Source organism: Lissotriton vulgaris, chromosome 8, assembly GCF_964263255.1.
Source record: "Lissotriton vulgaris chromosome 8, aLisVul1.2, whole genome shotgun sequence".
NCBI classification, from domain to species: Eukaryota; Metazoa; Chordata; class Amphibia; order Caudata; family Salamandridae; genus Lissotriton; species Lissotriton vulgaris.
The window spans coordinates 1,226,451,963-1,226,471,175 of NC_141696.1; the positions used below are offsets into that span (position 1 = coordinate 1,226,451,963).

At 46.6% G+C, this 19,213-nt stretch overlaps 1 protein-coding gene across 3 annotated transcripts in view; it reads left to right on the forward strand.

Moving 5' to 3' along the window:
• The window catches only part of LOC147698523 (uncharacterized), a 583,184-nt gene that overhangs the window by 188,813 nt on the left and 375,158 nt on the right, over positions 1 to 19,213 (forward strand). The gene's annotated exons all lie outside the window — the stretch shown is intronic.

Consider the following 19,213-nt stretch of genomic DNA (forward strand, 5'->3'; position numbering starts at 1 on the left):
ACCTTTTACTGGTGTTGTTACATGGTATGCTATATACGTTGGCGAGCACTATTATCTTTAATGCTCTTCCCCTATTCCACCCACAATATAGCAGCACGCCGCACACTTAGACTTCTGTATCGATTTAAATTAGTATGCGGTCTGCTTTAACAATAGCGGCCACGCTTATTCAATTATTTAATTTATGGTGCGGTCCGCTTTCATTTAAACAGCCACATTTATTTAATTATTTATTTTACAGACGGCCGCTTTCACATTAGTGTTCGCCCTGCAGAACGTTTGTAAATTAATAATTTTGTTTTTGTTTTGTGTGAAAGTGCACCATATGCGCTGTCACTTTAATATTGTCTGTGCCCCTTTGTTTAGACGCTTTTCACTGCAACCTGAATACGGGGAGCAGCGTCTAAAGAAAGGGGCATGGCCAACATTGAAGTGCTCTCTCATTTGCAAGAGTTTCAGCTGTTAGCATTAACAATGACAATGCCTTTTTAGGTCTCGCCTAGCGATGCAGCGAAGCTGCTCGCTAAGTGAGTACTATTGTCGCAGACTGCTTAGCGAAGTGGGACAGGAGAGGTGCACAAGCTTGTAAAAGACAATGGAGAGCATTAGAGACATGAGGTGTGAACGTGCGCTTTTGGAGACATGAGCTGTGAGCGTGTACGGCGGCGTCAGCAGCGTCTGTTCTTTCGCGACACCACATGAGTCTCTCACAGGCACCTTCACTGCCGCCGACCTCTCCCCCACAGTGATTGTTTCTTTAGTTGTAATGTTGGCATTGTCTCTATACACATCACAGCACTGTAGCATGCTGTATCCTGTGGCTGGGAGTCAAGCAACACCCGAGTGTGCATCCGCACCGAGAGCGGCGCTCGCATCCTTCCGTCTATGGTGCAGACTGCTGCGCGCTCACGCGCTGCTCGGGGACGCTCCCGCAGACCGGCTGAAAAACCCAGCGAGGTCTGGCAGTGCAGAAGGGACCGGGGGAGGAAAAGCAGTAGCAGGCAGTGATCAGCCGTGTCCCTGGGGGGTGGAGGGCGATCCCGGGGTCCTGTTTTAAGCTCGCCTTCTCCGGGAGCAGAGGGTTAAATAGTTAAGGGGCCACAGGGCGCGAAAAGCTCAAGGGGGCTTAGATCCAACCTCCTGCTGCCAACATAGGACACTGCTGGTGAGTACTGCTTTATTATGGCATACACATAATTAACAGCTGCTTTAAATTACACGTTTAAGAAATAGTTGCTAGCAATTTATAGAACTTATGAAATGCACCCTGGTACCGGCCCATGTAAAGCACTGCGCATGTGTTGGAACTTGTTAGATGAGAGAATGTATTCCTTTATAGGATTTTTACAGATCGTTTACAACTACTTAGAATTATAGTATATATACAGAACATCTGTATTTAGCGGCCACGTTCACAGAATGTAAAAATGTTATAAAGAATCCACGGGAACTTTATTTTGTACGTGTTTTTGAGATCACGCTGTGTGCATGTTTTAGAAGCACGCTGGGTAAGCCAGTGTTATGATAACGCCTGTGATGCTCTCACCCAGGTGCAGTTTCCAGTTACACGGCAGACCAGCAGCAAATCGGAGGCTCGCACTGTGCTTGTCCTGAGCATACGCATACATATGCCATTCGTACCGCAAATTAGGGAACGTTATATTGAAGGCTGAAAAAAACTGTTTTAGGTTTCAGGTTTGAAACTTAAACCAGAAATTATGATGTTTAACCCGGAGTGTGATAATACTGCATCCTTCCTCAAATGGACTTTTTTTTTTTAATGTCGGAATGACGTGGACATCGAAGTGATACCGCATGTCATTTGTTTTCTCAGTGACATACATTTGAGGGCAGGCGGCTTGTCCCGTTCTTAGCCAGTCAGACGTATGCTTGCTGCGGGGTCAGGGGAAGGGTAGTTACACGTGGAAACTACTGAAACTAAAGGGGTCGCTAATAGACATTTTTACATTGAGAAATTCTGTTTCATTCCTTCTTCGGTTTAACCCCTTTAGCGCTAAGGTACAATTGCTCTTTTGCTGCAATTTCCATTGAAATCAATGGAAAGTCCATGACGAGTTACCCTTGTCATTAGCGGCGAAGAGGTTAAGAAGCAATGGTACCGAAGGAGCAAGCCAGGAGCTGTAAGTCAAGGCTAACATTTGGCCCCTGGCTATGTTTAATTGACCCTGTGTTGTGAACGTTTCTTTAAGGATCTCATTCTCGAATTGGGTTTTCAGGAAGCGAGTTAAGGTAGCGCCTTGAGTGCCTCTGTTTCGGGCACACATCAGTACCCTACTCAGCCTTCTCCCAGACAATGACTAATGACTCTTAGCTGCCGTCCTCACAAAGAAACCTCAATCCGAACTCCCTTGTGCACTCTAGTTATGAATTCCATTTATGGCGCTATTTCCGACTAGTGGCGTCACAGCGCTGCACAGTCCAAGAGGTGCAACAAGCGACAGAGCCAGCTCTTCGGAAGGAGCATACTGCGAACATAACCTGCCTCTGTACAGACCTGCCACAGCGAACGTCCCGTACCCTCAAGTTACGGTTACAGCTTTACAGATGCAGATAAATACTAGAGGCTATCTGAACGCTTTACATAACAGGGTGCTTACCGCTTAGGACACAGTTTTAAGAATAGACTCTCTTTACATATATAAATAGCGCTACCAACAAAAGCTGACAGGGCGCTGCGCTGTCCCTTTTAAAGGCAAAGCATTGGACACTTTTGTGTGAACTCCATGTTATGCTTAGCACAAAGAATGAATGAGCCAAGCGCGCTGCTGGTGAGTGCGCAGCAGGTTCTTCTCTAGATCATTTTCTCTTGAGCTTCCTCCTGCCGGAAGACACGCTGCCGCCACCATTTCCGCTTTATACGGAATCTACCTGGAAAAAGGTCACACGCTTTTTACTTGCCAGTTGTATGACGCAGAAGTCCTGAGATTGGCAGTGAAGCGCAACAGCAGCAGATAGCTTCCATCGGTAATGTGCCACATCACGGAATTAGCAGTGCAAGACTGCGCTCAAGCTTATATGTATTAGAACTACAACATAACATAGTCCATGCACTTAACAGAACTCGGCAGCCACTCCACACCACAGAACATGCAAGCCTTCTGCAGTATATACTTTAAGACGCGTGTCCACCAACAACCTGCACAGGTGCACAATACTACACAGAGAGTACAGATGCACGTCACTCTAGAATAGTGGACACTTCTCTACAACCAGTGTGGGTGCATAGTGGTGGCAGTACGCTATGCAGTCAGTTCATTCAAGTGCGCAATGGTGTACAAGAGTGCAGTCAGTACAGGTGCTCAGCACAACAGGTCACATAGGTATACATGCTTTAAAGGTACGTTTTGCTGCACAGACAGCACAATTAGTTGCCTTAGTAGCCCCGGTGCTGCCCCCACCAACTGGTTTTCTTGAAATTCTGAAGCAACATGCAGGATCCTAAACCCTGCAGGATCCAGGCTTAGAGGCAAGCCAGGGTAAGGTGGTCAGTACTAAATTACAATTCCTGTCCACACTGAGGTAGCCAAGCCTTAAGCATACAATTTCCGGGGATTTGTCCATACGCCCGCGTGTCATGAGAGAATGCAGAAGAAAGGGGTGCGAAGAGGAGTATGATTGTACCTACGGCACACTAAAGGTCTCTGATGCTTTCACAGATCTGTGGAAAAGGCTTCAATTTGGAAAATATGGCATTGTGTGTGTGTGTGAGTGTGGGTCTATGTGTTTGTATGTGGCATTTGCGAGAGATTAAGCTATTGGCATTTTAAATGACAATGCCATCTTTTTATCTGTTTTCAAAACCAACTCAAATAAAAATGTTGTCATTTACAATGCCAATAGGTCTAAGGCGAGACCGTTGTATTGTAAATGCTTGTTTTTATATGTGTTGAGTTTAAAACACGTAAAGAAAAGGCATTGTCATTTACAATGCCAGCCGCATAAATGCTCTCAAAAGCGAGTCCTATTGCATTGAAAATGCTTGTTGTGTTATAGCTGTTGGAACTTCTACTGGATTCTGCTTCTGGATTTCATTGTCTGGCTTTTTCTCTTTCCTGATGTAAAGAGTAAATGAGTGCCTTAATTATTTCATTGAATCTTCATCTGCAAACAAAAGCTGCATGATTTCCAAGAAGACCTTACGTTATTTCTTTTTTTCCCTCCTTACTGGGACCCTCTTAAGCAGACAATTGCCACCCTTAAACTATATTATTCTGTGCATTGTTGCACTTTGGCTGCTTGTAGAAGTGGCTCTTTCCTTGGTCAACCACGAAGGGGACTCAACAGAACTTTACACCTAGTATTTCACCGTGTATAGGGGCCTTGCTTACAGAGTCCACTGTGCCTACTTACATAACCTGCTGTGCATAGTGGGCTTGGTGACAAAGGCATTATACCCAAGGCCCACTGGCAGAGCTGAAGGTAATGCACAACTCTGCACTGGTAGTGGCTCAGAGCTTGGCCTAGGCCTGTCCCTGTCCTGCCCATCTGTGCATGACCAAGCATGTGTTTCCGGCTCAGTGATCGAGGCCTTGTTCAGACAGAAGGTATAAGTGAGCAAAAAGGAAAAAGCTCACTGAAACCTTATGGTTAGTGGTGGTTATAACACATAAAGTGCACTAAAATTCACAGAGTGATGGGATGAGTATGATTTTTGAGTTTCAAAGCCATTGATATAACGTAGTTATGGTTGGCCAAAAAGTAGACCCCCCCAAGGCACTGTTTGTGACAGTACCTATGTGTTATTTAGTAGTTATGTGCTTTTATGGAATGAACAATCCCCTTTTTCTAAGGCCCTGTGCCAAATGTCGGTCTGGACATAACTAACGTCAGAGAGCCTTAGGCTGTACTCAGTGCATATGGAGCACAGAGTTCGCCTTCAGCTTAGCTCTGAATCCAGACAGGCGCATGACTTGCTGAATTTGGTTGTGTGCTGCCTGGAATGAGTACAAGGCCTATGCATTGACCAGGCACTGTGACCAGGTCCAATTCCCACAGACCAAGGTATGATCTTACATCAACTTCCCTTTTCTCCTTTGTCTAGCTGCTGAATGTAAGAAAGACTTTCTTAGCCGATTCAGAATAACCTGTATTTTGTTATTCTAGTTTCAGAACTGTTTCACTTTCAGTGATGAGTTGTTGGACTTGGCCCTCTTGGCAGGGTCATCCCTGAACTTTTTGCCTTCCTCCAATATTCTCTCTGACCTGTTTTTGTTGGTTTAATGACTCTGGGCATTTTACCACTGCTGACCAGTGCTAAAGTGCATATGCTCTCCCTACTGTAAAGGGTATATGTGATTGGATTCGATGATTGGCTCATTTTATTGACTGTCAGTCCGCAGTAAAGTGCACCAGGGGTGCCAGTGCTTGTAAATACAAATACTGCTAGTGGGCCTGCACCGCTGGTTGCGCCACCCACAGAAGCAGCCTTTTAAAATATGTCTACGGTCTGCCATTGCAGAACCTGCGTGGTCTGGTACTGTCATGCTGGCTGGGCAAGTGCACACACTTGCCAGCCTCCAAACCTTCCCTTTACTTCATGTGAGTCACCCCTATGGTAGGCCCTAGGGCAGGGTGCATTGTAAGCATAAGGTAGGACAAGCCCTGATGTGTGTGGCGTGTCCTAATAGTGAATTACAGCCATTTTCGTTTTTCACTATTGTAAGGCTACCTGTTTGCATAGGCCAGAATGGGCTGCTGGAATTATTACACTCTATAATCCCAGTAGGCTCAGGGAACAAGGATAGAAAGTCCAGTTTAGTATGCCTGAACTCAGAATAATAAAATACTTCTTTTAGTAAAGTTTATTTTAATATCCTGTGTTTGCAAATGCTACTTTTAGAAAGTTAGCATTTGCTTGCTTGACTATTTCAGCCCGCCTCTGCCAGGATGTGTATCTGCTGTCTGGTTTGTGTGAGTGACAGGGCTGGGGAATTCCAGGGGACAGTCTGGGCTGCCAGGTGGTGAATGGAGGGATTACCCCCAGGGTAGGTGGGAGGAGTGCACCTTGACTCTGAATAGGGCTGTGCTCTGCCACCACAATGCTGGCTCCACCTCCTGCGGAGCATCTGATGACCCTGCCCTGCACCCTGAAAGAAGAAGGCAGCTTCCTGTAAACAGAGTACTCCAAAACTGGGCTGAACCAGGCTCAGGCCCCCTGGCCTGCAAAGACAAAAGAAACTGTGTATAAAAGTAGGAGCCCTGCTCCTAACAGATCAGATCCTGCTGGTGAACCAAGACGACCCCTCTGCCTGAGGAGAAGGAACCAAGGAAGCTGAAGGAGAAAGACTGTCCCTATCCTGGGGGACTGGCCTGCAGTGGGAACCTTGCTGACAAAGGAGAGGAAGACATCCTGAAAGACTTTACTTTTATTTCCTACCAAAAACCTGTGCTTCACAGCTTATCTCCAAGGGCCTGGAAGAGAGCTGGCCCCCTGATCTGAGTCCCAGAAACATTGGACTGTGCATGCCCACTAAAGCTTAGAAGAAATTGCTGAGCTCTCCCCCTGCCGCTGGAGCCGCCACAAGTGTGTCCTGTGTCCCTGGACTGCTGCAAAGCCGTCCTGTGCCTGCCTGCCCCGTGTGACCCGCTCTGCTCCTGAGCCGTCCTCGCACCGTGTCGCTGAGCTTCCCACACCCGCTTCGCCCTCCTCTTAAGGACACCCCGCACTGCCCGCCGCATCCCCACTGGGGGAGAACCCTTGCCGAGAAGCGCATCCGTCCCAGAGACTCCTGGTACGCCGAAGCGCACCATCTTCCTGACGTCGCGCCCCGCAAGTAAAAGTCCTTTTCCCCGCTTTGTGACCTGCACAACTTGCCTGTTCGTGTTGTACGCCAGTGGAGTACACAACCGCACCAGACTTTGTGCATCCTACGAGACGTACCACCTTGTCCGTGGCCGTATGCCTGGCACCCGCCTGCCCAGTATGCCTCGCACTCTAAGTCTCTAAAGTGCCTCAAGTACGCCGAGTACGCTGGGATCGTACTGAAAAACTGGATCGCCCCCTGTGATCCTGCGAGCCTTACCGCGTGTGGTTATCGGCCGGGTACGACTCGCACTACGCCTAGAAGTGCGGGAGGTTTGCGTCGTACGCCTGAAGCGTACCAGTCTGCCCCGCACCTTGTCCCCGAGGCCGCGCCGCACCAGGACAGCCGCACTGTACGTAGAGTACAGGCCGCCCGTGGCTCTACCGCCTCTGGGGGAACTTCTTTGCCACACGAGGACGTCTGCCACAAGCCGGACCGGCACTGTGATCCCGCGTCCCAAGTACGCCTCGCACCCCGCATGGTCAGCGCATCAAAAGGTACTGTGTATGCGGCGGACTGAAAGTTCGGTTGTCCACCATATAAAGGCTGAATCTTTGTTTACCCCCACGGGTCGCCCTAGGAGCCACAAACTGCATATTTAGGGGGAATTTCAAGTATTGCTGAAAGAACTGCTTTTAAGAAAGGCATAACCTCCCAAAGAAAGACTTGTTTTACAGTTTTGAAACGTTCTTCCTAATTTAAAGACACTTACAAAAAGAAATCCTATATCCTTAATCTAAAGAAAGTATTGTGTGAATCCCAAATCAAATGTTATTTATGGTCTTGTGATAAATCTACATACCTCCTTATTTTCTACATAAAGTATACATATTTTTATACAAAGTACAGCCTGGTGTCCATTTGTGGTGGGTCATTATTCTTACTGTGTATGGTCATAAATGCTTAACTAACTTAGCACCCTGAAGATTTGCCTTGACCGCTCGCGCCATGCAACCTAGAGGGTGAGCAGGGGCTATTCCTAAGGGGTAGTTCCCTTGCCCTGACTAGTGGAGAGGGTCCCTGTTTGTCACAAGTGCATACCTGTGCTATATTATTGCCATTGATGATGTCAATATTAAGGAGATGTGTGGTATCCGAGTTCAAAATAAACAAGAAGGGGAGAGAAGGTTCACAGGTGGATTTGTAACCCCTGATCAGTAGTTTGTAAACAAAAGGAATCCACTATAGGAAGGGTTTCCCTAACTTTGGTTGGGAACACCCTGTGTTGTAAAATACCCCTCACACACCAAAAGGACCCTTGGTGTCATGCTCTATCATTGGGGTCTTCGCACCCCTCTACGGGATGCGGCGTGCTACGACCTGCGACTACGCGGGAGCACTTAATCAAGACTATGTGTGGTGTATGTGAAGATATCTTATGTGAGTGGTGAGGTTATAAACGGCGAGTGAAGTTTAAAAAGGGCCTGGCTCGTGGGGTAAAAGGGATTTTAATCTGCCCCCAAGCTGGCACTACTTGATCTGGAACACCTTGAGGATGCTATGTACATTAGAATGTGTGCAATTGAATGCTGAGTGTTGAGCATTCAGAAAGCTGCTGCCATCATTGGTGGATGAGACTTGTATTCTTCTGTGCTTCATAAACTTCTATTTGGCTATAAACGTAAGTGCAAAGACTAACTTTTACATTGGCAGCGAGGATAGGATCAATAAAACTTTGAAGTCAGTAGTAGATCTACAGTGGAGTGCGGCACTGAATGCTTTGGATGGATTCCCACTTTGACTTCTACAGAATCAGTGTGCACAGATTTTTTTGATCATTTCCCCTGGAAATGAGTAACAACAGAGTTTTGGGAAACTCTGGAAAAGGGTATGTGCCGTGGGTGGAGAGAGTGCTCGCAAGAACGAATTTTGTGAAAATCTGAGTAGATTAACGAATTCTGTGGATATCGGCGGGCAGTGCTGCTTTGTAAGTGCAAATTGTGACTTTGGATTGTTAGCAGCATTATAGTCTTGCAAGGTTTTGCGTGACTCTTACCTGCATTATAGAGCTACATGTGCGCCTTGTATCTTTTGAAAACTTCAGAACTTTAGCACCTGAGTTGACATCTGCTGAGCGAGAAGGAACATGCCCTTGACTACGCTGATGTCAGAACAAGCAGAGTGAGGAGCAAATTAAATTGTGTTCTTGATTTTTGTTTGAATATGTTTTATTGGTTTTCAGGTATGCATAGTCAATACATAACTATACGATGAGCGAAAGAATACTACACATATATCCTGCATGAGGACATTGCGACAGTACGATACAATGGCAATACACAGCAGGGTAATCAACATGTATCACAGATCTCCCATTAGAAGAGGTGGAACACTGTTTATCGTTGCAGGGATCGATGCTAGTGTGATGTCGCTTTGTATCGATAGTAATGTTGTCTGGGGTGTTTAGATGAGATTTGGCGTGGGTCGGCATGTTCCAATAGTTACACGCCTTTCCCCGGTCTCTCCTTACATCTAATGACATGGCACTGTGTCCAAAAGGGGGGATTACCAGAGTGGGTGCAGAGTCGTCCATCATATCCTCCTTCCAGGGGCGGCTCGGAAAAGGGGGCTGTGACTAGGTAATTCCCTGGTCCAAACACGCCTGTTGGAAGGATGTCAGGGTGTCGTCCCAGAGCTGTGCAATGGGGAACTTCCTCAGGCCCGCTATATCTTCCCGATGTAGCGTGGCGCTTTCCGCTCTTGCCCAGTTAGTAAAGGAGGTGTACCAGTATTTGCAATGAGGGGGTTCGCTTTTCTTCCATCGCTTGGTGAGCAGGCGCTTAGCCGTGATGAGTCCCAAGCCCCAGAACCTAGCTGGCACCTTGTTTAGTTTTGTCCTATTGTACAACCCCAGGATGCAGGCCTCCCATGTATGTGACAGGTCATCGCCAGTGCCTTGTGTCAAGAGAGTCGTCACCGTAGTCCAGTATGTTTGGATAGTGGGACAAGTCCAGAGCATATGCAATAGGTCCGCTCCAGTTAGGGAGCATCTTGGACATCCAGCGGTATTAGTCGAGAAGTACTTATTAATCTTATCTGGCGATTAGTACGCACGGTGCAGGATATAAAACTGTATGAGTTTGAAGCGGGAGTTACGTGGGACGTTAACAGGACCGGCCAGTACCATCACCCACTCCTTGTCTGTCCACTCCTTCCCCCTATCCGCCTCCCATTTGTCGCGTAGCAGTTGGGTGGAATGTTGTGTATGCTCTAGAAGGGCTTGCGCTAGCCAGTGAATTATGTGGGAGCCATTACCCAAGACATGGAGGTATTGCACAAACTCATGCATTTGCAGCTCCTCGGACATGTCTCCCCATGAGTCCGCAAATGTGCGTATTATAGACGCGTGTAGGAGAAATTGTCCGGCCGGTAGGCCCGTGTCTCTGGCTAGCTCCTCGAAGGGGAGCAGGGTTCGGTCTGCGTAGAGATCTCCCATCGTTTCCACTCCAACCTCCACCCATCTCTCCAAGATAGCCTCCGTCACCACTCCGCCCTCCCTAGGTATGCCCAGTAGGGGGAGCACTGGGGCGTAGGGTTTCACCCTCCCGAATTAGTCTCAGGCTACGCAGGAAACATCTGCGAGCCACCGCCACGTGCAGCTGCCCTGGGCAGGGAACCCTGGTCAGAGGGTGAAACAATGTGCAGATTTGTGTGTGGGTCCAAGTGGTGGTGTCTGTGGCAGTGTCACCTAGGTTCCTCCCACTCAGCCAGCCTGACACCCGCTGTAGCTGCACCGCTAAATAGTATAATTCCAGGTTGGGAACTGCTAGGCCACCAGCCTCAGTGGGTACATAGAGTTTAGTCAGTGCCACTCTTGGCCTCCCGGCGTTCCAGATCAGGTTCCGGAGCAAGTTGTCTAGGTCACGAAACACTCGGGTTGGCAGATATATTGGGATGTTGGCATAGTAGTATAATAATCTTGGGAGGACTATCATTTTCGTTAATGCTACGCGGCTAGGCATGTTTAGAGGAAGGGTCTTCCACAAGGTCACCTGCGCGCGCAGCGAGGAGATGGCTCTCATCAGGTTTCCCTCCAATATGTCTGATGGAGTCCTATAAATGTGGATCCCAAGATATCTAAACGTAGTAGGGTATCAGGCGAGTCTCTCACCATTAATGCGGATGTCACATTCCTGTGTTTCCGGGCTGAAGGAGTACGCTCCTGATTTAGCCCAGTTGACTTTCAGTCCCGATACAGCTTCAAAGGTCTGGAATATATCAGCTAGGGATTGTGGCACCTGGGTCAGGTCTCTGACGTATAAGAGCAGGTCGTCGGCATATAGTGAAATCGTATGCATGCCGTCTGCTAATGGAATCCCCCCTCCCCCTGCGCTCTCAACAACGCTGCAAGAGGATCTATGGCCATGGAAAAGAGCAGCGGAGATAGGGGACAGGCCTGTCTAGTCCCCCTTCGTACACTGATTGTGTCTGACAGCAGTTTGCCCATCCGTACACGCACTGTGGGTCTTTGATATAGTAAGCCTACCATGTCGATGTAATTGTCCCCTAGGTCAAATTTCTCTAGTGTCGCCTTAAGGTAGGGCCGCTCCACGGAATCAAACGCCTTCTCAAGGTCCAGCACTAGGCATCCTGATCTTGGCCATTGATGGGTGGCATATTCCTGCACTCTGAACAGCCTGCGGATATTATAGGAGGTGCTGCGTGTGGGCACAAAACCATTCTGATCATAGTGAACAAGAGTTGAAACCAGAGGTGCCAGTCGCTGAGCCAGGGTAGAGGCAAGTATTTTATAATCAGTATTCAGTAGGGCCAGCGGACGGTATGAGCCCATACGTGTGCCATCACTGCCAGGCTTTAGAATGGAGATGAGGTTGGCTTCATTTAGTGGGGGGGGGGGGCCGGGGGGGGGGGGGGGAGTCCTCGACAGCGGCCGCGTACACCTTCAGTAGCCTGGGGATCAGTATATCAGAGCAGGCTTTGAAATATTCAGCAGGTAGCCCATCTGGGCCAGGAGACTTGCCATTGGATAGAGCAAAAATGGCAGTGCGCAGCTCCTCGGGCGCAAGTGGTGCTCCAAGGTCTCCCTCTTGCGCGTCAGTCAACCTCGGTACTTGAATGCCCGAGAGGTAGTCCGTAATGTCCGCAGCAGGGACTCGAAGTTGGGAGCGATATAGAGCTCTGAAATGATTCTTAAAGGCCTTGTGTATTTTGTTTTGTGTGTACACCACCCCCTCCTCAGCAGTGCATATTGCAGACACCGGTGTTGTGTGATCCTCCTGCTTAATAAGCCAGACCAGCAATTTCCCGGGATTATCACTAAGGTGATGCGTGCGCGCTGAGTGGGCTGCATAATTGATATGACAGAGCCGCTCCAACAACTGCGTATGCTTCGTGCGAGCCGCGAGCACTGGACCATCTGGATTACATCTTCCATGTGTTGGGACGTCCCACACTAGACCAATTTCCCACTTGCCAAAACAAGAAATGCTAGTGCTATGCTAACTCTGGACGAGAGTCAAGGAGCAGTGCCTTTTGAATGATTTGGACAAACGTCTTTCCATCGGCCTTTCCTCCATTTCCGTAGATCCCCACAGTATTGAGAAAGGCGAAGGCGAATCTGATTGGCATTGCCTTGATGCAGCCCCACCATTACTGGTACAGTGACCGCCTGAGGATGTCTGCACATCCAGTAATCTAGTTGAAGACCCATCCAAGGCACTTCTGATGACATAATGGACAGATCCTTCATCTCAATCTAAATCGCTGAGTACCTGACCACTTGGAGTTCAGTCATTTGTATATTCTAATAAACTGTAGAAACATTCTGACTCAAGCATGCTCGCCAACTACAAAGACCTATAACACCAAATGGAGGCGTTTCTGCACTCTGTGCAAAGACTGGAGTTTTAACCCAGTCTCCAAGTAATCCCATCAGGTGCTTCTCTTCTTGCTCGAACTGTCCAAAAGTGTTGTGAAATACTTTTCATTAGTCCATCTTGAAGCATTTCAAGGTTCAGAAGACACTGCCTCTTCTTTGTTTTCACAAAGGATTTTAAAGCAGTTCAAAAAATAGTTTTTAGGGGCTTCCCACTTGTACAAGCACCTCCAGTGCCATATGAGTTGAATACGCTACTGAGTCAACTCCTGCTTTTCTCCCTGTGAACCGATTCGCATGGTGCGGTTGAAATTTATTTAATGGAAAACAGAGCTATTGCTTGCCTTCACATCAGCGAGGAGACTAGGAGAGCTGCAGGCATTTGCTTTAAAAGAGAACTCTCTACAATTTACCAAAGATCAAGTCCGCATTACCATCAACCCAAAGTTCATGACTAAGGTTCCTACAGACCTTTATTAATGAGCCTTTAATACTCTTCTCATTTTTTCCTAATCCAACTCCATTATTGGAGAGATCTTCGCACCTGCAAGATGTTTGCAGATGCATCAGATTCTGCCTGGACCAGATAAGACATACCCACATCTGACTAACTGTTTGTTACCTTTGGCTTTCCGGGAACAGTCCAACCCCTATCCCTATGCATGTTAGTCGTTAGTTTTCATCACCTTATTCCACAAGAAAGCAAAGCATCTACATCGGGGCAAAGCGCAGGCGCATTTGACCAGAAGCACAGTTACAGCTGCTGCACTTTTCTCCAGAGTGGCTTTGCATTGCTTTTACCATGCAGCCAAGTGGAAGAGCCGGCACTCATTCACAAAGCACTACTGCCTAAAGGTGAAGGTAGAAGCCAACTCTGCAGTGAGGCAGGCAGTCCTCTCAAAACCTGTGTTAATAAAGGTAAGCCTGCTTTCCACTTTCTCCTAATGTCCTGTACCGTTTAGTACTCTTGAGTCAAGTACATATATGAAAAATCCAGTACTTAAGAAGAAATTACTTACCTGTAACTAGAGTTCTACAATTTTTGTATTGTTCATAGATTTACTAAGGACCCTCCCTTCTCCAAGGTCAGATGCTCACTTCTATCATATGTAATCCTTATACTTGTGCTATGCAATCTGAGCTATGGTGGCCTCTAGGGGGATTAGTAGCTCTCCGCATCTGCACCTCGTTGGCTGAAATTTGGATTAGTTCAAATGAGGTATTTGTCCTACTAAACACATTCTGTTGTTGAGTCCTGAGGCCATTTTTTTAAATTTAAAATCGTTTTTATTAGGAAACAAATAGATTAAAAAAAATATGTAATAAAATGAGCACAAAATAACATTAAAGGTTACATACAATGGATCATGATGAGAGCATAACACAAAGTAAGAACAATACACAGAAGTACTAAGTAATAAGTAATAATAGAAACTAACAAATAATAATAAAATACAGAATAAGGATGCATATCAAAATCCAAGGATGATGTCCAATTAACAAATGTCACATGGATGCAGATTGGTATACATACAACAATATATTCTAGCACCCTGGGTTACATTCTCACACAGTTCCAGCCAATTAATCGTCGAATCGGATGAGTGCCATTAGCTGTAAGTACCGTCATAGCCCCCCAACTGCGATGCATAACAGTACCAGTACATAGACAGTGACAGCTAGAATGTACCCCATATACGGGTGGTACAGTTTCCGCACAGTGGCTTTTTAGGGGGGATCAAATGAAAAGGAATAAGCATCAAGGGATTTCCAAAGCTTCTTATGTGAGGCACGCCAAGGGGAGGAATGCAGAGCTGGATTGGCTGCTCCTCTGATGCAGGATACCCATTCCTGCCACATCTTGAAAGATACGTCGGAGGCGGTCTTCCACTTACACAGGATTACCTTACATGCCAAGGTGAGCAGTAAGTCTAACAATTGGCGATCATTATCATTTGCCAGCTTTGTGTCCAGGACACCCAGTAGGACATAAGCAAACTTTAATGCTGTTTACTGCTATTTAAATTTGACAAGGATTGACAAGGATTCCCAGTATGATGCCGGGGAAGAATTCAAGCATGTGAATCTATAAAGGATACAAAGTCTGGAGTACTAGAGTTACAGGTATGTAATTAATTTCTGAAATGAGCAGAGAAACATCCTGGGTCTTTTCTTCTGGGGTGTCCATTCAAGGTCAGTATCCTGGGTCTCCCAGAAGGAAGAGGATGCTGGCTTCTTGACCGGTATCCAGAATCTAAAAGGAAGGGCTGGATTCAATGGAGAGCCTGAGAAGGTGTAACAAAATTCAGAGGAAAGTAAGTGATAGGTTTTAAAAAGTGAAATAATATCCCTAGGACCCTAGGACTCCTAAAGACACAAATCCCTACGAAGGTATGCTCTATTTGAAATAAAAAACCTGAAAATGTGCCCTAGATATACCTTAAGTAATGAAAGTGCATCAACCTTTCTGAAGTAGAGAGCCATAATTGCAAAACCTATGCCATTATAGCTGAGATATTGAAATAAATAGGTGCTGAAAGATACAGGTCTGTCATTCCACCACATGTAATATTTTGGTGAAAACTTTGGCTTGTGAATGTCCAATGTCAAGAGTTCTATGACATTTAACCCGAAATATGTTGGCAACCATATAATGCAGCCACTGAGAAATTTACCTGTCTGGGAAAAGACATGTTGGAAGACAATTCGTCCCATGGGCTCCTTTTCCCTCTGGAAGAAAATTGCTTCCCTCTGAAAAAGCTCACTAAGATAAAGCACATCTGGCAATGCTTGGCTAATGTATACAGATATATAATTATATATTTCTGCTTAAAAGAAACACTTTAGTTTATCTGACACACATCCTTCCCTGTAGTTACAGCTTTTCCAAACAAGAAACCGCAACTGAATTGTGCAGGACAGGAAGCGTTTCACATTCATTAACATCTTTGTCCCCAGTCAAGGTATGAGCATGTAAGAGATGACATTACAGGAAGTTGGTGGGTGGTGCAACATTTCTGTACTTTTGATTCTGTATTGTGAGTAGGGGACTACCATGAGCCGGCTTGTGACAACTCAGACTTTTATGTTGATTGTGTTCACTGACTTAACTCTGAGCTAAGGTCACTTGTTTTGCAGCAGTAAGCTAGCAGGACATTATGGTGAGGTGGAGGGAGGCGGAGTTGGGGAGCCTGTTTCCTTTATTTACCTTCATTGCTTCTTATAGTATTTAATTATATTGTAGTATTTGATACCATTGAGTGCTATGGGGTGTTCTTTATTTCTTTCTTCTCTTCTCTGTGGAATGTGGTACTTTCAGCCTGGGCACAATGTGCTCATGATGAGATCCATTTAGGTGGTGATGGATTAAAAGAGCGTTCAAGGACTTGGTTACGGCTCCCCTTGCCAGCACCAAGCCAAGATCAATAAACATCCTTTCCACTCTACTTTTAGAGTTGTGCAATAGACCCAATACAAAGCCTTTGTACATTATTCACCACTGAATTATGTGAAATAGGAGCGAGGATTTTAAACACAGCTTTCCAAAACCTTCTATTTTGGGGCATTTTCACATCATATAGATGAACCCGGCTTGGGTTTCACTGCATTTGTATGTAGGCTGGCTATCCCCGAGGGTATAACTTAATGACCTTTTGTGACTTAATTAAGTCCTGTGTAAGAAATTGTAGTCAATCTATTTAAATTGGGCTTTGCAAGATACTTTGTAAGGCTAAGCAAGGATGCAACTCCATTCCTTTTAATTCAGTTCCCTTCCTATGTATTTTTCCTATTTATCTCAGAGTGGCCAGTGAGATTCCTGCATGCTCCAAACTAGTCTTGTAGAGCATGCTAATTGGCCCCTTGTCGCTATCCGTAGCGTGTGTAGGGCGTGTAATGCATGCATTGGTCGATAGTGATACTCCAGAACTTGCGTAAGAAATTGGTTAGCCTCCGTATGTCATAAACAGGCCCCTGTGGAGCTAATTTTCTTCGAACAGTTCATTGATTGCGGTTGAATTCCCCCTTTGAATAGATCGTCAAGCATTGATATCCCTCAGTTTCCCAGAGTGATCATTCTTCCATAGTGTAGCAACTGCCCTGTTTAGGTATTCTAACTAGGGGAATTGCAGGAATGTGGAATGGTATACTGTGTGTCAAACGCAGGTCTTTCCTAAAGCTGGGCTTGACTATTCGCAATTCCCATGCAGCTTGGCAATGGTGGAGAAACAATCTGTTTAGTAACCCTTCATTAATTTATTTGCCTTGGTCAAGAATCTTCCAGCAAGCCTCCTTTGTATTTGGGTGGCAAGATAATATAGGTCAAATTTTGACACTCACAACTCCGTATCTCAGTTGGGACTTTCAATGTAGCCACAGGCGAGATCTGCATCTTCTGCCTTTTCAGCTTAAGTCGCACTGTAGTGAATCCAGTTCTCTATTAAACCTATTGGATTGTAACAATGGGAGAGTCCTAAACCTATATAGCAGTCTGGATAATCTCTACATTTTAGCTAACTCAGCTTTCCCGGTCACTGACAACATTAGTGTTTACCAGAACACTACCTCAGACTTATATAATCTCATGGTATTTCTGAGGTTACCTCATGCAAATATGAATCTGATTCTTTGATGTTGGTGTGCAGGTTTCCATTGTTTCCATCTAATTATTCCCACCCCCCACCAGACCTATCTCCCATGGGTTCGAAGCTGAAATATAAGAATATAGGAGTAGACAACAGGTGGTTATCACGCTCCGGACTCTCGCCAGTAAGCCTGCGGCCACTCCAGGATCTACAAATTACCTACCAGACCTCCATTTCTCTTTTAGCAGAGTGTCCCACGCCCTTAACTGTCAAATTTTCTACTTTGCTCACGGCGCCTCTACCCGCAGCTTCAAACCACAGTAAATTTTGTAATTCCTTGATCTGACATATTTCTACCCTATGCAATTTTGCCCCTGCTTGTAACGCTTAACTCGTTATCCCTCTATCACCCCACTTCTCGTGACCTCGTGCCTTGACCCGTTGTATTTTTTCCCTGTTCTACATACCGCACTCCCACAAATGTGTAACCTGGTCCTGAAGATGACCTGAATTCTGTACAGGTCAAAACTCTGTCGAGCCTCCAGAGCAACTTTTGGCGCTACTTTTGTGGTTCAATAACCATATTCGTAACTATGTACTAATATATCGGAACCACCAAAAGTCTTCTGTATATATTGACATTCATGTTTTTCTTTTCCTGTGCCCTCTTATCGCTGTATATAGTATTTCACTTGTCACTTGCCCCTTTCACTTTATTCTTCACAAGCACTATTGTGCACAAGTCTGTACAGGTTGTATGTACATTTAATGCAACTGAGTGCCCCCATTTTGTCCTTTCTTATCTATGCTATTCCTGCTTTATACAGACTAGTCCGTGCATTTAACTGCTATAACTAGTATTGTCCCCTGTCTCCTTCCTTTTTTTGCAACTTTTATGCGCATACCTCTTGAAAGTAAAACTGTCTTCTACAAATAACTGTTGAGACATCGTTGCTTGCTGTACACGAGATCTGAAAGGAGGCACGATTTTGAAAAGTTGGCCTTAAAACATTTGGTAACCGCCGTGGCGGTGCCCCGGAACAACCGCGAGGCCAGTTCACATCCACCCCCGCAGCATCCGCTTCAAAGCCTTCCTAGTCCGAGCTTTCAGGCCCACATGACGCCAGTGGGGGGCAGGGTTCGCCATCACCTCCTTCACTGGCGCAACATCACTTCGGACATGTGGGTGCTGCAAATCGTCCAAAGGGGCTACTCCCTCCCCTTCGAGGCGACCCCTCCAGCCATGCCACCGCAGTACCACCGCGTGTCGGGGGATCACTTGAATCTTCTGCGAGAGGAAGTTTCGGCCCTCTTGGCCAAGGGGGCCATCGAGCGCGTTCCTGGGCCAAAAGTAGGGCGTGGTTGTTACTCCCACTACTTTCTGGTTCCCAAGAAGGGCAAAGGGGGCCTACGCCCTATCTTGGACCTGCAGAACGTCAACGGCTTCCTCCGGAAGGAGAAGTTCAAGATGCTGACTTTGACTCAGGTCTTAGCTGCCCTGGACCCGGGAGACTGGATGGTAGCGTTGGACTTGCAGGACGCTTATTTTCACATCCCCGTCCTGCCGGCCCACCGACGTTGCCTGTGGTTCACGGTAGGCCACGAGCACTTTCAGTTTACCGTGCTCCCCTTGGCCTTACCAGCGCCCCACGGGTGTTCAAGAAAGTGATGGCGGTGGTCGTAGCTCATCTGCGCAGGTTAGGGGTTTCAGTCTTCCCCTACCTTGACGACTGGTTGTTGAAGGCGGGCTCGCCCCAGACCGTCGTCCGCCACCTCCAGACTACGGCCGACCTCCTGCACCTGCTGGGGTTCTCCATCAATGTACCACCTGTGTCCCTCTCAGAAGCTCCTCTTCATCGGAGCGGTTCTAGACTCGGCGCAGTTTTGGGGTTATCCTCCCGAACAGCGGGTTCGGGATATTCAGGCTCTGATTCCAATCTTTCAGCCGTTATCCCGATTCTCGGTCAGGT